This window comes from Cherax quadricarinatus, chromosome 27, assembly GCF_038502225.1.
Source record: "Cherax quadricarinatus isolate ZL_2023a chromosome 27, ASM3850222v1, whole genome shotgun sequence".
Taxonomy (NCBI): domain Eukaryota; kingdom Metazoa; phylum Arthropoda; class Malacostraca; order Decapoda; family Parastacidae; genus Cherax; species Cherax quadricarinatus.
This window is the reverse complement of record NC_091318.1, coordinates 9,573,307-9,588,839: the sequence shown is the minus strand read 5'-3', so window position 1 is coordinate 9,588,839 and position 15,533 is coordinate 9,573,307.

Below are 15,533 nucleotides of genomic sequence, written 5' to 3'. Positions count from 1 at the left end.
TAGTAGTGAAGGATGTGATGGTAGTAGTGAAGGATGTGGTGGTAGTGATGGTAGTAGTGAAGGATGTGGTGGTAGTAATGGTAGTAGTGAAGGATGTGGTGGTAGTGATGGTAGTAGTGAAGGATGTGGTGGTAGTGACGGTAGTAGTGAAGGATGTGGTGGTAGTGGAAAAGGATGTGTTGGTACAGTAATGGTGGTGAAGGATGTGTTGGTATAGTAGTGGTGGAGAAAGTAATGATGATTTAGTAGTGATTGAGAATGTAATGATGGTATAGTAGTGGTGGAGGTGGTGGTGTTGGTATAGTAGTGGTGGAGGTGGTGGTGTTGGTATAGTAGTGGTGGAGGTGGTGGTGCTGGTATAACAGTGGTGGAGACTGATGGTGAAAATGAAGTAGTACATGGTGGTAGTATAGTAGTAGTAGTGAAGGTGGTGATGGTGATAGTGTAGTAGTATGTGGTGGTAGTGATGGTGGTATAGTAGTAGTGAAGATGGTGATAAGTAGTACGTGGTGGTGGAACACGAGGGAACTAACAATGGCCAAAGCCAAAGTTGCTGTCTGAGCCGATTCACCGGTGAATTTTTTATGTGCCATTATTGAAGGCATTTTAGAAATTCAAATCAATGAATTTTAGCCATCTGCGTCCTGTACGATTTCAAGTGCTTTACAGTAGTTTACCAAATTTTTGTGTACAGGTTCCTCCTGATCTTTAACTACTGGACAGCTGGTCCAGCAACTGGCTCCTTTTTTTTCATGAAGATTGGGGAAGGGCAAAGAAGACCGCAGACACAATATAGTTTAGATGGCCAAAGACTTCACTCAAGGAAAAAGACCTAACACCGAGCATATCTTTCAATCAGATAACTGCTGCAGCATACGGGCGCCTGGCAAACCTACGGATAGCGTTCCGATACCTCAGTAAGGATTCGTTTAAGACTCTGTATACCATTTATGTCAGGCCCATACTGGAGTATGCAGCACCAGTTTGGAATCCACACCTAGTCAAGCACGTCAAGAAATTAGAGAAAGTGCAAAGGTTTGCAACAAGACTAGTCCCAGAGCTACGGGGATTGTCCTACGAAGAAAGGTTGAGGGAAATCGGCCTGACAACACTGGAGGACAGGAGGGTCAGGGGAGACATGATAACGACATATAAAATACTGCGCGGAATAGACAAGGTGGACAAAGACGGGATGTTCCAGAGAAGGGACACAGACACAAGAGGTCACAATTGGAAGTTGAAGACTCAGATGAATCAAAGGGATGTTAGGAAGTATTTCTTCAGTCATAGAGTAGTCAGGCCGTGGAATAGCCTAGAAAGTGACGTAGTGGAGGCGGGAACCATACATAGTTTTAAGGCGAGGTATGATAGAGCTCATGGGGCAGGGAGAGAGAGGACCTAGTAGCAATCAGCGAAGAGGCGGGGCCAGGAGCTGTGACTCGACCCCTGCAACCACAAATAGGTGAGTACAAATAGGTGAGTACGCACGCACGCACGCACGCACGCACACACACACACACACACACACACACACACACACACAAATGATAATCATCATCCTTAAATGAGAGAATATCTTGTTTTGCTAGTGTGTGACTTGTTAATGATATGCTCTTCAGAATTAGTATTGCCAGCAATATCTAGGCACCAGCGTACCTCAGGAGGTGGATGGCAGGATACCTCAGGAGGTGGATGGCAGGGTACCTCAGGAGGTGGATGGCAGGGTACCTCAGGTGGATGGCAGGGTACCTCGGGAGGTGGACGGCAGGGTACCTCGGGAGGTGGACGGCAGTGTACATCGGTTGGTGGATGGCATAGTGCCTTCGGAAGGTTGATGGCATATTTAGACTATAGAACGTATTTACTCTTACGCGTTCGGTCCCTTAGCCTTTACGGGCGACCCTCGGTCTCTTAGCCTTTGCAGGTGGCGTTCGGCGTTCTTGCTTGAAGGTGTTCAGTTTCTTATCCTTGCTTGAAGGCGTTCAGTCTCTCAGCCTAGCCTTAGCCTTGTAAACAAGCCTGGCAGCAGTGAGCACTAGCATCACTGAGGAACAAGGGGACGTGGTCTCCGTCAAGCTAAATGGACACGTTTAAATATTCATGAGAATATTATCATATTTTAAAGGATTTATTCCTCATATACTTTATTAATGGTGCCAGCTTTTAGCACATGACTAATGTATCAGCCATAAAAAAGCAAAAAAGGAGGTGATTATGCATCTCCACTCGATCATTATGTTCAATAATTGTGATTATGTTCCTTTTTGATCAGTACGTTGAATAATTGTGGCTATGTGCCTTCATGACCTGTATGTCCAATGAGTTGGGTTATGTGCCTTCATGATCTGTATGTTCAATAATTATGGTGCGTCTTTTAATGATCTGTATTTACAATAACTGTGGTTATATCTCTTCAAGATCAGAATGTTCATAATTGTGGCTACATCTCTTAATGATGATGCGTAATCAGTATGTTCCATAATTATGGGTTGCCTTCACCATGTTCAAGAACTGCGGTTATGCCTCTTCCTCAACAGTATGTACAATAATTGTCGTGAGGGGGTCTTGAGGAGATACTGGAGTAAGAAATACGCACGTTGGATGTCTTGGAGGCGTATAATTAAGATAGAGTCTTGACGAGAAGCCCAGAAGCCTTGCCGTCGAGTCTTGCCTAGTGGAACTGAGAGGTAGGCCTCTGGCTGCCGGCACACATGTGCGGGACTCGTGCGATAAGAACATAAGAAAGAAGGAATACTGCAACAGGCCTACTGACCCATGCGGAGCAGGTCAATGTCCTCCTTCCCCACAGGATCAGCCCAATGACTCACCCAGTCTGGTCACCTCCACTCGAGGAAGGAGCACGGCACCAGACCCAGCAGCACAAGCTAGTCAGGTCCAACTCTCACCCACCCACACCCACTCATGTATTTATCTATTATATTTTTAAAACTACACAATGTTTTAGCCTCAATAACTGTACTCGGGAGTTTGTTCCACTCATCCACAACTCTATTACCAAACCAGTGCTTTCCTGTATCCTTCCTGAATCTGAATTTTTCCAACTTGAAACCATTGCTGCGAGTCCTGTCTTGGCTGGAAATTTTCAGCACGCTATTTACATCCCCTTTATTTATTCCTGTTTTCCATTTATACACCTCGATCATATCTCGCCTAATTCTAAGCCTTTCGAGAGAGTGCAGATTCAGGGCCCTCAGTCTATCCTCATAGGGAAGATTTCTGATACATGGGATCATCTTTGTCATCCTCCTCTGTACGTTTTCCAGAGCATTGACGTCACGCAAGAAGGGAGCCTATCTATAAAGTAGCTGGGATATTCTAAGTATACTACACAAGTACACAATAACTCTGACATAATTGTGGCTATGTCTCCATCTGATCAATACTTTCAGTAACTTTTAGTTATTTACCAATAACTCACTTGAGAGAGAGAACTCGAGACAACGTCTGTCCTGAACCAGTAGGCCTATTGCCGTGCTCTTCTGTGTCCTGTGTCCCCTTTGGAATGTGTGATGGAAGATGTTTTTTCCAAAGCCACTTTATCTCCTTGTATTTTTACTTTCTCAGTCTACTACTAATATTACTTGGTACTAATCCTGCTGCTACTACTACGACTACCACTACTGCTTTTTTTCAGTTACTACTACTATTACAACTATTTTTACTACCATTACTATTATGATTTCCACTAAGACAATTACTACTACTTCCATTACAAAATTCCTACTACCACCATTGTCTAACCTCTAACACTACAATATTGATACAACCACTAGTATATTACTACCTCTACCAATTTCTACGACTTACTACTAACACTGCTACCTCTACTATTACTGCTACTATGCCATTATAACTATTAAGGTGGAACTGAGACTACACATCTTTTATGCAAAATGTGAATTTGTTTTTCGAAATTTACACAAAAAAAAAAAATTAATAAAAAAATTTTGATGCCCTGGTATTTTTGTTTAAATTATTATTATTGTGATAAAAAAGAAGCGCTAACCCACAAGGGCTATACAGCGATTTTTGTTTAAAGCATAGGTAGTTCACATCTGATTCTGACCTCCATCACTGGAATAACGATGAGGTATTTATTGGTATTTTAATATCCGTAATGTTGCCTTTTCAACGCTTTGGAAATTATTTCACTGGTATTCAGTGATGAAATTAAGACACTTGTGCAACATCTGGGTATCTTTACTGTACAATGGTATTCAGTACCGACAATATAAGGAATTAGATACATGTGCCACGAAGAATTTAGACTGTTCTGGGGAGAAAGGGAGGCCCTGCTCAGTACTAGAAGGGCACTTAATAAAGTAGCCATTGAGTGTATTTAAGGAACGTCGTGACGTGAAGAGTCAGATAAGGTATTTTGAAACCAGTTTCTTGAGAAGAATAATGGCATGATTGGGTAACCCCAATATCTTTATAAAGAAAGCTTTTTTTTTTTTTTTTTTTTTTTTTTGCTTTGTTGACGTTTCGCCATTCAGTGATGAAACTTAGGAGCAGATTTGACCATTATATGTGCAAAAAATGTGTGAAAATTTTTATTTCCGTTAAACCACGTTTAATAATTTTTAGTTTACCTCTTCCGAACGGCTTCAATATTTAATGGCTGGTGCATCTTAGGGTCGGGATAGTAACTATTAAGTTTCGTTTGTGTGCTGGAAAACCTGTTGCAATAAAATAGTAAAAAAAATACTTGAAATCGATAAAATCCGTGACATAACAGGAGAATGACTCACCTGATCGGCTTCAATTTTTCACCACTGGTGCGGTGTTCTGTACACAAGATTCGCGCTGCCACTGACTGCCACAAGACCCAATTTGCCAGTTATATTGAATAAATAGTTACATTCATTTTTTATTCAGTTAGTAAAGGATGCTTCTTTTGTCTTCAAAATATTGACGATGTATTCTGTAAGTTTGTTGATCCATAAATTTAGTCCGAATAGGTGTAAATCTGAATATTACTGAAATAGCAAGATAAAACTTGGAATCGTTGGAATCTGGTCATTTACTGAAGAATGAATTGTCTGATCGGCTTCAGGTAATGTTTTTCTGAAAGTAATGACACTAAAAGTGAGGAATTTGATGGAAATTTACTGAGTTACAGAGTCACACAGATAATGACCTGGGTACAATTTATGTATTAGTGATTTCACTCGCTTTAGGTTTAAAGTCAATTGACTTTTTTCCATTTGTGAGATTTATTAAAAAACAACCTGTCATTGACTTTGAGCTGTGTAAACATCAAATCAATATTATTAAGGTAATAACTAGGGAATGCCTCATCCGCTCAGCTTCAAACTCTAAATGCTGGTTTATCTTGATTAGAATTATTTTTATTCATTATTAATTTTGGGCTGTGTTGGTGCCAATCTTTTTCTCCAGTTTTATTTAATCTGATTTTTTAATTAAAATATTTATTTCTTACCGGATTGTAGAGAATTTTAAATAGAATGTAAACGAGAAAATAAGTTGGAAAAATATTAGTCAGATATTTTATGGTGTTTTTAAGTTTAACTACGAGAGACTTTACCATTTTTCGAAACATTCTATGCAACATTCTAGTTTGCTTTCTCACAAATTTTCGTTTAAATATAACAAGAGGGAACAGCATCACTCTTCAATGGTTGATGTATGGTATGATATGGATGGAACATATCATGGGTCTAGGCTGAGTAGGCACAAATTTTGCTGGATTCTGTGCAATAGCTGGTAAATTCATTTTTTAGTCAACGGTAAACGTTTAGTGCTGATGCGTGGTTTTCCTTACAGGAATAAATCTCTATGTTAGTTTGTGTAAGTTATCGTGTGCCAGTTTAATCTAACTGGTTTCGTAAAACAGTTGGAGAACATGAAGGAGGAACACTGCAGCAGGCCTGCCGCAGTGTACTTGACTGGTCCTTGTCGAATTCAAACCCACTTAAAAAATATTCGCTCAACCCGTTGTTAGTGTTACCCAAGGAATAAGCTTTGACAGCTTTATTAACTCAAGTGAAAGTTACACTCAAATCCAACCCCTCTCATTATTTGACTTAATTTATCCTAGGTTAAATCAGCCTAATGTTCTTTTCTGTGCCTTTAGCATCTGTGTGCCTTGAAAACCATTGTTAAAAATTGGTATGTTACGTACACTAAGCTTACATAAAACTTGCTTGCTTGCTTACTGTCTGAAAAGCTTGTTACTTTTACTTAGACCCAAGTTTGGGTTGCTTTTGGTCTGTGTTGGTTCGAGTTTGCTTTTTTTTTTGGGGGGGGGGGAAGAAATTTGAAAAATTTACAAACTGTTTTTCATGTGATAGTTTCTGAGTATCGCATCTGATTAGCTTCAATCCTTTTACGTTAATGACTTGACAGCTTCAAGCGTAATGTGCTTGTTTGTTTTAGGATATTGATCTCTATTGCCCCTCCGAAAGATTTCAATTAGATTTGGTCTGTGTCCTAGTTACCATTTTAATTAAAATTTTTTGGATATTTATTTCCAAATGATGACTTGTGAATGCCTCTTCTGATTCCCTTCAAATTTCCAAAGCTAATATTTAAACGCATTATCACCTTACTCTGCACTATTCCAGTCGCGTACATTGAGAGACAGAGAACTAGGGGTACTGGATACAGGGATTCTTTATCCACCTCGCGCAGTGGACGAAAAACATCTAGGTTTCTCCCATTTCTCTCTCTCAGCTGTGTTTCGGTCTGGGACGGACCGGAATGTCATCTAGTTACCTCTCTAAAGTGTTGGATATTTGCGTTGCGGCTTTTGTTATTCATTGTGGCTAGGTTAGTAATGATATAAGCGTACATTGTACATGATCACTGGTAGACTTAAAAATATGCTGTGCAAGTGGTCGTGACATTAGGTTACACTGCACGTTACAAAAAAAACTGTACTTGTCAGATACATTTTACGTGACAATGACACACATTGACATAGGATTAAGAAAATCACTGAGATGTTCCACTTATTCATTATGCGTGTATTTAGTCTTTTCTGAATTATTATAATTATTAAACTTTAAACCCGTTAAACATTTCATCACATTTTCATTCTCCTCATTATCACTCACATTAGCATCACATCAACATACTTCATCTCACTGCATGATCAGGCTGTGTTCCTGCTCAAATTCATCCTATCAGTGGAAAATGCCACAAGAAATTCTGAATGGGGTCTGTCGTAGCGGCAGGAAAGACCACTCAGGTGACCTGATATTGGCACGCCAACAGTCACCACTCCAAGTGACCTTATGGATGTCATTCAGTGAAAAATTAAAACTTGCCCTTCCCGAGAGCCTCGCGCCTCTGTTAAGTTCTCGGCCTTAACTTCCTCAATACTAGATTTAAGCATTCGTTCACTATGGCAATCCGTAACAAAAAGCTCATGTCTCATTACTGAAAGGCTCCTGGCTAGGCAGATAACGAGTTATGGTGGTAAGGAGGTTTCTAACCAGACAGTACGTCGTGGTGGCAATGACGTCCTGGCTAGACAGTGTCATGGAGGCAGGGAAGATTCCTAACTAGACTGAGAACCAATCACGGTGGCAGGGAGCTTCCTAGCTAAGCTGAGAACCAATCATGGTGGCAGGGAGGTTCCTAGCTAGGCAGAGAGAGGATAATGTTGGCAGGGAGTTTCGTGGCTAGGCAGAGAGAGACTCATGACGAGTGAAATTGTACATCGAAAAGAAAATGCAGATGTACGTACAATTCAGATGGTAGTGTATGCAATTTACACCGTGTTCAATTATGATTTTTAATGTTCACGTGAGATGTACTGGTGAACAGAACTGACGTCGGAGGCTCTGTTGTTGACTTAATTCTGAAGAAATCTTTTATAAATATATAATCTCCTTCTCCTTGGCTGAGGGCCTGATTTGCCTCATCTATATATATATATATATATATATATATATATATATATATATATATATATATATATATATATATATATATATATATATATATATATATATATATATATATATATATATTATATATTTCTACAGTCTTCATATTATGTCCAGGTATTGTACTGATAAAGTCACTGGATGGCGAAACCTCTACAAGATACCCAGATGTGTCTAATTCATTATATTGTCGGTAATGAAAGTGTTGTACTATACTAATCCCAATGATACAGTAATTGTTGTTTAAGAGGAAGCTCTGTTTGTGCAAACGTTCGGAATATTGTTTTAGCTTTCTCTCTTTAAACACAGCATGTTTTTGTTTTTTTGTTTTTAGACAGGTTCTGGCTGGCTGGGGAATCAATCAACATGTTTACTGCAAAACACTGTCTGAACATAAATATTACCAGCATTTTTGTGAACGCCATGGCAGACATCATTCAAATGTTGTTAGCTATGATGCGAGACCTGAATACAAAGGTGCTGTCAAGGCAAAGGCAATGGTGGTGTTTGTGAGTGACCAGCGGGTGCAAGCGCTCGCTTCATTCAGTCATTTTGAAAAATTTATTCTTCTCTTACAACCAGATGCGCTTACACGCAGCTGTTATGCGCTTATCCCTTATACCAGCTTAACAAACACTGGAAATAAGAATTACATTTGAAGTTTCGTATTACTTCGTGCAATACAATTTCAGTAATCTTGTAGTGGGTGGTAAAAGTCACAGCCCGAGCCAGCACTAATGAGTTAGTATTACAGTTGCCTGCCGATTTAAACCCTCGCATGGTTCCAGAGAGAACCTGTTGAATTGATGGAACTGCAGACACCATGCCGGGTAAAAGATTCATGTGGATTCTGCTGATGGCATCGCGTAGGCATTGGATGATAAATGGTGCTGGGTAGATGGTGCCAGGTTGATGTTGAGGGATAAACCGTGCTTTCTAGATGCTGTCAGATGGAATGTACTGGTTACATGGGTCATACAAGATTTTTATGTTGGTACGTTGAAGGTTCATCGTATTGCCATTCGTAAGTTCTTGTTATCTGGGCATAACCCAAGGAAAATAATGAGAAAAAGTTCCATCACGAAGGGATCAGAAGAGTGGCGTAAGAGAAATATGTATTGACAGCAAGATACCTCGTACAGGTAATTAGTTTAGATGCAAAGCAGAAACTTAATTGAAGAAATCCACTTGGATTTCTCCCTATCGCATGATTGTCACTGATGCTGCTCAACTCACCAAGACATAAATTTAAACCATTGTGCATAAATCATCACTAGCTGGGTAACAATGAATAACAAGCTTCCAGTGGGACAGGCTAGCTTGTAACATGGTAACATGGCAGGTTGGGTGCGGATATGCTTTGTACCCTCACTTTACCACCAGTTACGATAATTCTCATTACTGGATTTTATTTTAGAGAGTGAGGGTACATTGATATCTATATATTTCTTTATTCGGATGTAATGCAGCAACCAAACTGTCACCCGTAACTACCCAACTAATCAAAACGACCTCTGTTTTCATGTTACGAACTGAGGAGTGTAGAGAAAAATGATCACTGATTACTTCTGACACAGAGAAATGAAAAAAAAAAACTATACATATATAGTGGAACCTCTCTACTTAGGAGTTTATTCCGTTCCATGACCTTGCTTGCAACTAATTTTTGAAGGGGGTGGACCGATAAGCCAGTGGAAGGCCTCTGTCAGATGACCAAAAGCTCCAGCTGTGGGTCATCATATGAAGACCCGCGTCAGGAAATATTTGTCCTGTTTCCTGACAAACCTTACCTAACCTAACCTAGAACTTTCTAGCAAAACTGGATACATCAACAGTGTGCTGCTTCCCTTTTCTATATGACAGGTTTATAGTGGGAATACAAACTTAGTTTTCCCCGTCATATTACATCACATAGGATGGGTTACATTCATCTGAAATCTGTCAGACTGAACTAGCAATGAGGATATCAAGGAAAACCTGAGAAATGAGAATATCATTAAAAGTCAGCTCAACATAAAACAGCATAAGGCTTTGTTTTGTATTACGTTCTGCTGAAGGGTGAGCTTTATTAAGTCTTACTGAAATGGCGAGATGTTGCCGGTAAGTGATTCTGGACAGAGCTGAGCAATAACTAGAATTGAATGTAAATACCAACAAGGTGGGGTAAATAACACGTAGATGCAGCAGATATCTTTATTAACGACAACGTTTCGTCCCTGATTGAGCGAATGAATGTGACTGATAACTGGTATCCACCGAATCTAGTGACATTTGCTCCTGCCAGAATTAGGTAGATGGAGCCAGCTGATGGTACTCGATAGACTGTACTGAGTAAATAATGATAGATTTTTTTTTTAATTATGCTGAATAATTACGTCTGATAATTCCATCCACGGAAACATTAACTAGTAAATAATGATTGGTAGACAGTGCCAGTTAGATTATTCCTGTGAAACGGTTCCACATCGACAGAAGAGGGTAGAGAGAATCGGGTATATTGTACAAGGTAATTCCTGACGGACGATCCCGGGTCCGTGCTGTTAAACAGCTGGAGCAGATGTGAGGCAGATGGCCCCAAACAAACGCTGCCTGGTAGACATTGCCGGTAGATAGCAGCGATTAGACGGCACCAGTTAAACGGTGGAGCTCATTACCATATAGATTATGTGGCATGTATGGTGCTGGAGACATGGTATAAAATACCGAAAAGCTGATGAATAAGACACATGTACAACGTCTTCGAAATCTTCCACCTCACCTCAACAGTATTTAAGATTCCATTCTCATATTTCAGCTTCATACTGTTCCAGTTCAGGCTGAGGGGCTGATGACTTCGAGCTATTTCTACAAAGTTGATGGACTGATTATACCATCTTCACCTCGTCACTTCTGCTGCTTTTATCCATTTTCTGTATTTGACTGAGGAAGATTACCGAGTAAGCGAAACGATTCAACAATAAGATACCCAACTGTCTCATATGTCTTACTCTTCACTTGTTTTACCTGTTCCATTATTTATCACGCGTTTATCAAGATGTTAATCCCTGAACCTCGAGCACATGGCAAGTTTACTGTCTGGGATGTTGGGATGGGCAGTCCTCTGATACTATGGAGGAAGTTTCTTGTTGGAAGCACCAAGTAGGATAGACATGTGTGCTAGACATTCATCCGCTTTCTGCGGTGTTACTGAAAAACACTCAACAACCGTTATGTCTGTGAGGTAAAGTACCTCTTAATAGAAAAGTTGATTTATTTTCTCTCTGTCTCTCTCTCCTTCTCTCTCCTCTCTCTCTCCCTCCTCTCTCTCTATCCCTCCTCCTCTCTCTCTCCCTCCTCCTCTCTCTCTCCCTCCTCCTCTCTCTCTCCCTCCTCCTCTCCTCTCTCCCTCCTCCTCTCCTCTCTCCCTCCTCCTCTCTCTCTCCCTCCTCTCTCTCTCTCTCCCTCCTCTCTCTCTCTCTCTCTCCCTCCTCCTCTCTCTCTCCCTCCTCCTCTCTCTCTCCCTCCTCCTCTCTCTCTCCCTCCTCCTCTCTCTCTCCCTCCTCCTCTCTCTCTCCCTCCTCCTCTCTCTCCCTCTCTCTCTCCCTCTCTCTCTCTCTCACACTCTCTCTCTCCCTCCTCCTCTCTCTCTCCCTCCACCTCTCTCTCTCCCTCCTCCTCTCTCTCTCCCTCCTCCTCTCTCTCTCCCTCCTCCTCTCTCTCTCCCTCCTCCTCTCTCTCTCCCTCCTCCTCTCTCTCTCTCCCTCCTCCTCTCTCTCTCTCCCTCCTCCTCTCTCTCTCTCTCTCTCTTTCCCTCCTTCTCTCTCTCTTTCCCTCCTTCTCTCTCTCTTTCCCTCCTTCTCTCTCTCTCTCCCTCCTTCTCTCTCTCTCTCCCTCCTTCTCCCTCTCTCCCTCCTTCTCTCCTCTCTCCCTCCTTCTCTCCTCTCTCCCTCCTCCTCTCTCTCTCCCTCCTTCTCTCCTCTCTCCCTCCTCCTCTCTCTCTCCCCCTCCTCTCTCTCTCCCCCTCCTCTCTCTCTCTCTCTCTCTCTCTCTCTCTCTCTCTCTCCCCCCCCCCCTCCTCCTCTCTCTCTCTTCCTCCTCTCTCTCTCTCCCCCTCCTCTCCCTCTTTGTAGATGAATGGTTCAGAGAACCGACATGTTGATAAATTAGACACAAGTGCAACTCTTGGGTATCTTTATTGAGGAAACGTTTCCTCAATAAAGATCCAAACACGCCTATCTCATGCTCAACTCCCTCCTCATCTCTCATCCTACTTCTTGGATCTTAATCTAGAATTCTTCGCCCTAATTCTTGGGCGACCTACTTAACATTGTCAAATGTTACACCACCTATGACTGCTCCTCTCCTCGGTTTATCTCCTTCTCTACGTATGCCGTATTCTATTCAAGATTGATCTGGCCACATCGCTCAGGGTTGAGGACTGTTCCTCCATTCTCCTCCTGCCTCTTCAAGATTCTCCTTTGTATCGTGAAGCCACTGTGTGGCGAAACGTTTCCTCAATAAAGATACCCAAGAGTTGTACTTGTGTCTAATTTATCATCCTCTCTCTCTCTTCCTCCTCTCTCTCTCTCCCCTCCTCCTCTCTCTCTCTCCCCTCCTCCTCTCTCTCTCTCTCCCTCCTCCTCTCTCTCTCTCTCCCTCCTCTCTCCCTCTCTCCTCTCTCCCCCTCCTCCTCTCTCTCTCTCCCCCTCCTCCCCCCTCTCTCTCCCTCCTCTCTCTCCCCCTCCTCCCCCCTCTCTCTCCCTCCTCTCTCTCCCTCCTCTCTCTCCCTCCTCTCTCTCTCTCTCCCTCCTCTCTCTCTCTCTCCCTCCTCTCTCTCTCTCCCTCCTCTCTCTCTCTCCCTCCTCTCTCTCTCCCTCCTCTCTCTCTCCCTCCTCTCTCTCCCTCCTCTCTCTCCCTCCTCTCTCTCTCTCCCTCCTCTCTCTCTCTCTCCTCTCTCTCTCTCCTCTCTCTCTCCTCCCTCTCCCCCTCCTTTCTCTCTCTCTCTCCCCCCTCTCTCTCTCCTCTCTCTCTCCCCCTCTCTCTCCCTCCTCCTCTCCCCTCCTCCCCCTCCCCTCCCCCTCCCCTCCTCTCTCCTCTCTCTCTCCCTCCTCTCTCTCTCTCTCCTCTCTCTCCCTCCTCTCTCCCTCCTCCTCTCTCCCTCCTCTCTCTCTCTCTCTCTCTCTCTCTCTCTCTCCCCCTCCTCTCTCTCCCTCTCCTCTCTCTCCCTCTCCTCTCTCTCTCCCTCTCCTCTCTCTCCCTCCTCTCTCCCTCCTCCTCTCTCCCTCCTTCTCTCTCCCTCCCTCCTCTCTCTCTTCCTCTCCCTCCCTCCTCTCTCTCTCCCTTCGCCTCTCTCCCTCCTCCTCTCTCTCTCTCTCCCCCTCCTCCTCTCCCTCTCTCCCCTCTCTCTCTCTCTCCCTCCTCTCTCTCCCTCCTCTCTCTCTCTTCGTCCTCTCTCTCTCTCCCCGTCCTCTCTCTCTCTCTCTCTCTCTCCTCTCTCTCCCTCCTCTCCCTCCCTCACTCCCTCCCTCTCTCTCTCTCTCCCCGCCATTTCTAAAACATCAGCTACATTAAGCCATACAGATACTGATACAGACATTCCAGTCACAAAATTCAACATACCACAACTAAATAAGAAATACGAAGTCTAACTTCCCTCAGAGTGCTTGATGGCTTCAACCCCGACTTCGGTACTAATGTAAAAATAGTAAGAATGATAGGCACAGCGTATATTAGATCCTCAGTCGATTATGCTACGCCTATCCTGTTATCCAAAGAAAATTCTCTCCGTCTCTTGGAGTTGATGCAAATCGAAGCTCACAGAATTGTTCTTGGCTGTTCTAAAAGTATCAAGGTCCTTAACATCAGAAAGTAGCTTGGTATTTCTAGTAACAGTGATAAGGATAAATGAGATTAACACTATATTCTGGAGGTGAAGGTTCAGAGGTTAATAAATCCTAAACTAAACGTATTGCGAAAGTCTGACATTATGCTACACTTTATAAGTTCTATGAAATGCATTTATAGACAGCATGAGCATTTCACCTCTCCATGGAAGCTGCAATCATTTAATATCACGTATCTTAAATATTCCAAGAAGCTTATCACTAATAATCATTTTCTTGAATCACTTGCAAAGGCTCAAGAAATTTCTCGCTTGTTTAGTAAAAAAAATATACATCATTGAGCTGCTATGTAATAGAAGGCACTAAACTTATTTCCCGTGTCACATTCTCTAACGCAGAACGGGCCTCATACAAGGTGTTGAAATGCGTCAGTCTGTGCTGGGAGACTTTAGTAATGAGAATATCCTAAGCATTCTAGCAAGGGTTCATCAGCTACTCAGGTTTCAGAGGTTTCGTTCCAGCAGAGATAGAGTTACTATCACTTAGAAATTGCCATCTCTCAGAATTACCTATTCTCTTATATAAGAGTGAGGTTAAGAGAAATTACACATAAGAGGCAGTTGAAACAGGGGTATGTTAAGAGAAATACAAATGCAGAATATTAATTACTTGCAGAACAAGCCACGTGGGGACAGAAATCTTTAGCTCAAAATCTCTCGCACTCTCGTGCATGGTTAGGAACTATGCAATGTTGCAAGACAGCAACAGGTAAGAGGAAATTCTATGAGGCTAGGCAGAAGGTATCAGTGGCAGCCCATATCACTACGGACCCCCACACACTGTGACATGGGCTGCCACTGATACCTTCTGCCTAACCTCAGAAAATTTCCCCTCCTACCTGTTGCTGTCTTGCAACAGTGCATAGCTCCTGACGCCTCACGAGAGTGCGAAAGATCTTTAGCTAAAGATTTTCATCCCCATGTGGCTTGTACTGCATTGTTAAGATCGACTGCAATTGTTTTGCTTCTAAATACATATATACATTAGTATTTAACAATGTGGAATCATTATAAGCTTAAGAATATATAATGACGCTAACCTCGTGAAGTTTTTTCTTATTTTTCCGTTTTTCTTTAAATAAAATTAAAAAGAAAAAAATGGTGCATGGAAGTAAACAGCGAACGACGCTCAGACGAGTAACGTTACGAGCAAAGATTCATTTACATTACTAAAAATACAACAACGAAGCGAAACACTTCAAGTCACAACACTGGAAGCAGTAAATATGAGACATACAGTAAATATGACGAAACAATATGGCTTGGTGACGATCCTTTCACTGAAAAAACAGGTGAACAAGCATTCAAAGTAAATATCCAGACAATACAAAGTGAAATAGATGAAGGTAAATGGCCTCATAAAATGCAGCTTCAAGATTAAGAAACAAGTTGACGGAGAGAGTTGTAAAAAAAATGAGAGAACAGGAGATAGTGCTCGGTGAAAACTCTTGCCTTGCTGATACAACACATTTTTACAAGTTTCTCTGAAATGAGAAATGATGGTTGGTAATTGCAATACAAACAACAAGAGAAAAGATAAAGAAAAAAAATGGGACCAGCGGATGAGTATAAGAGTTAACACCTCCAAACCAATTAAGTTCTATGCAACTAGTCCCTCTTATATATAACTGCATCTATCAACAACTCTAAGTAATACTGCTAGACCAACCCGATTTAACCAACAAACTCATTTAACCCAAATATACAAACCCCTT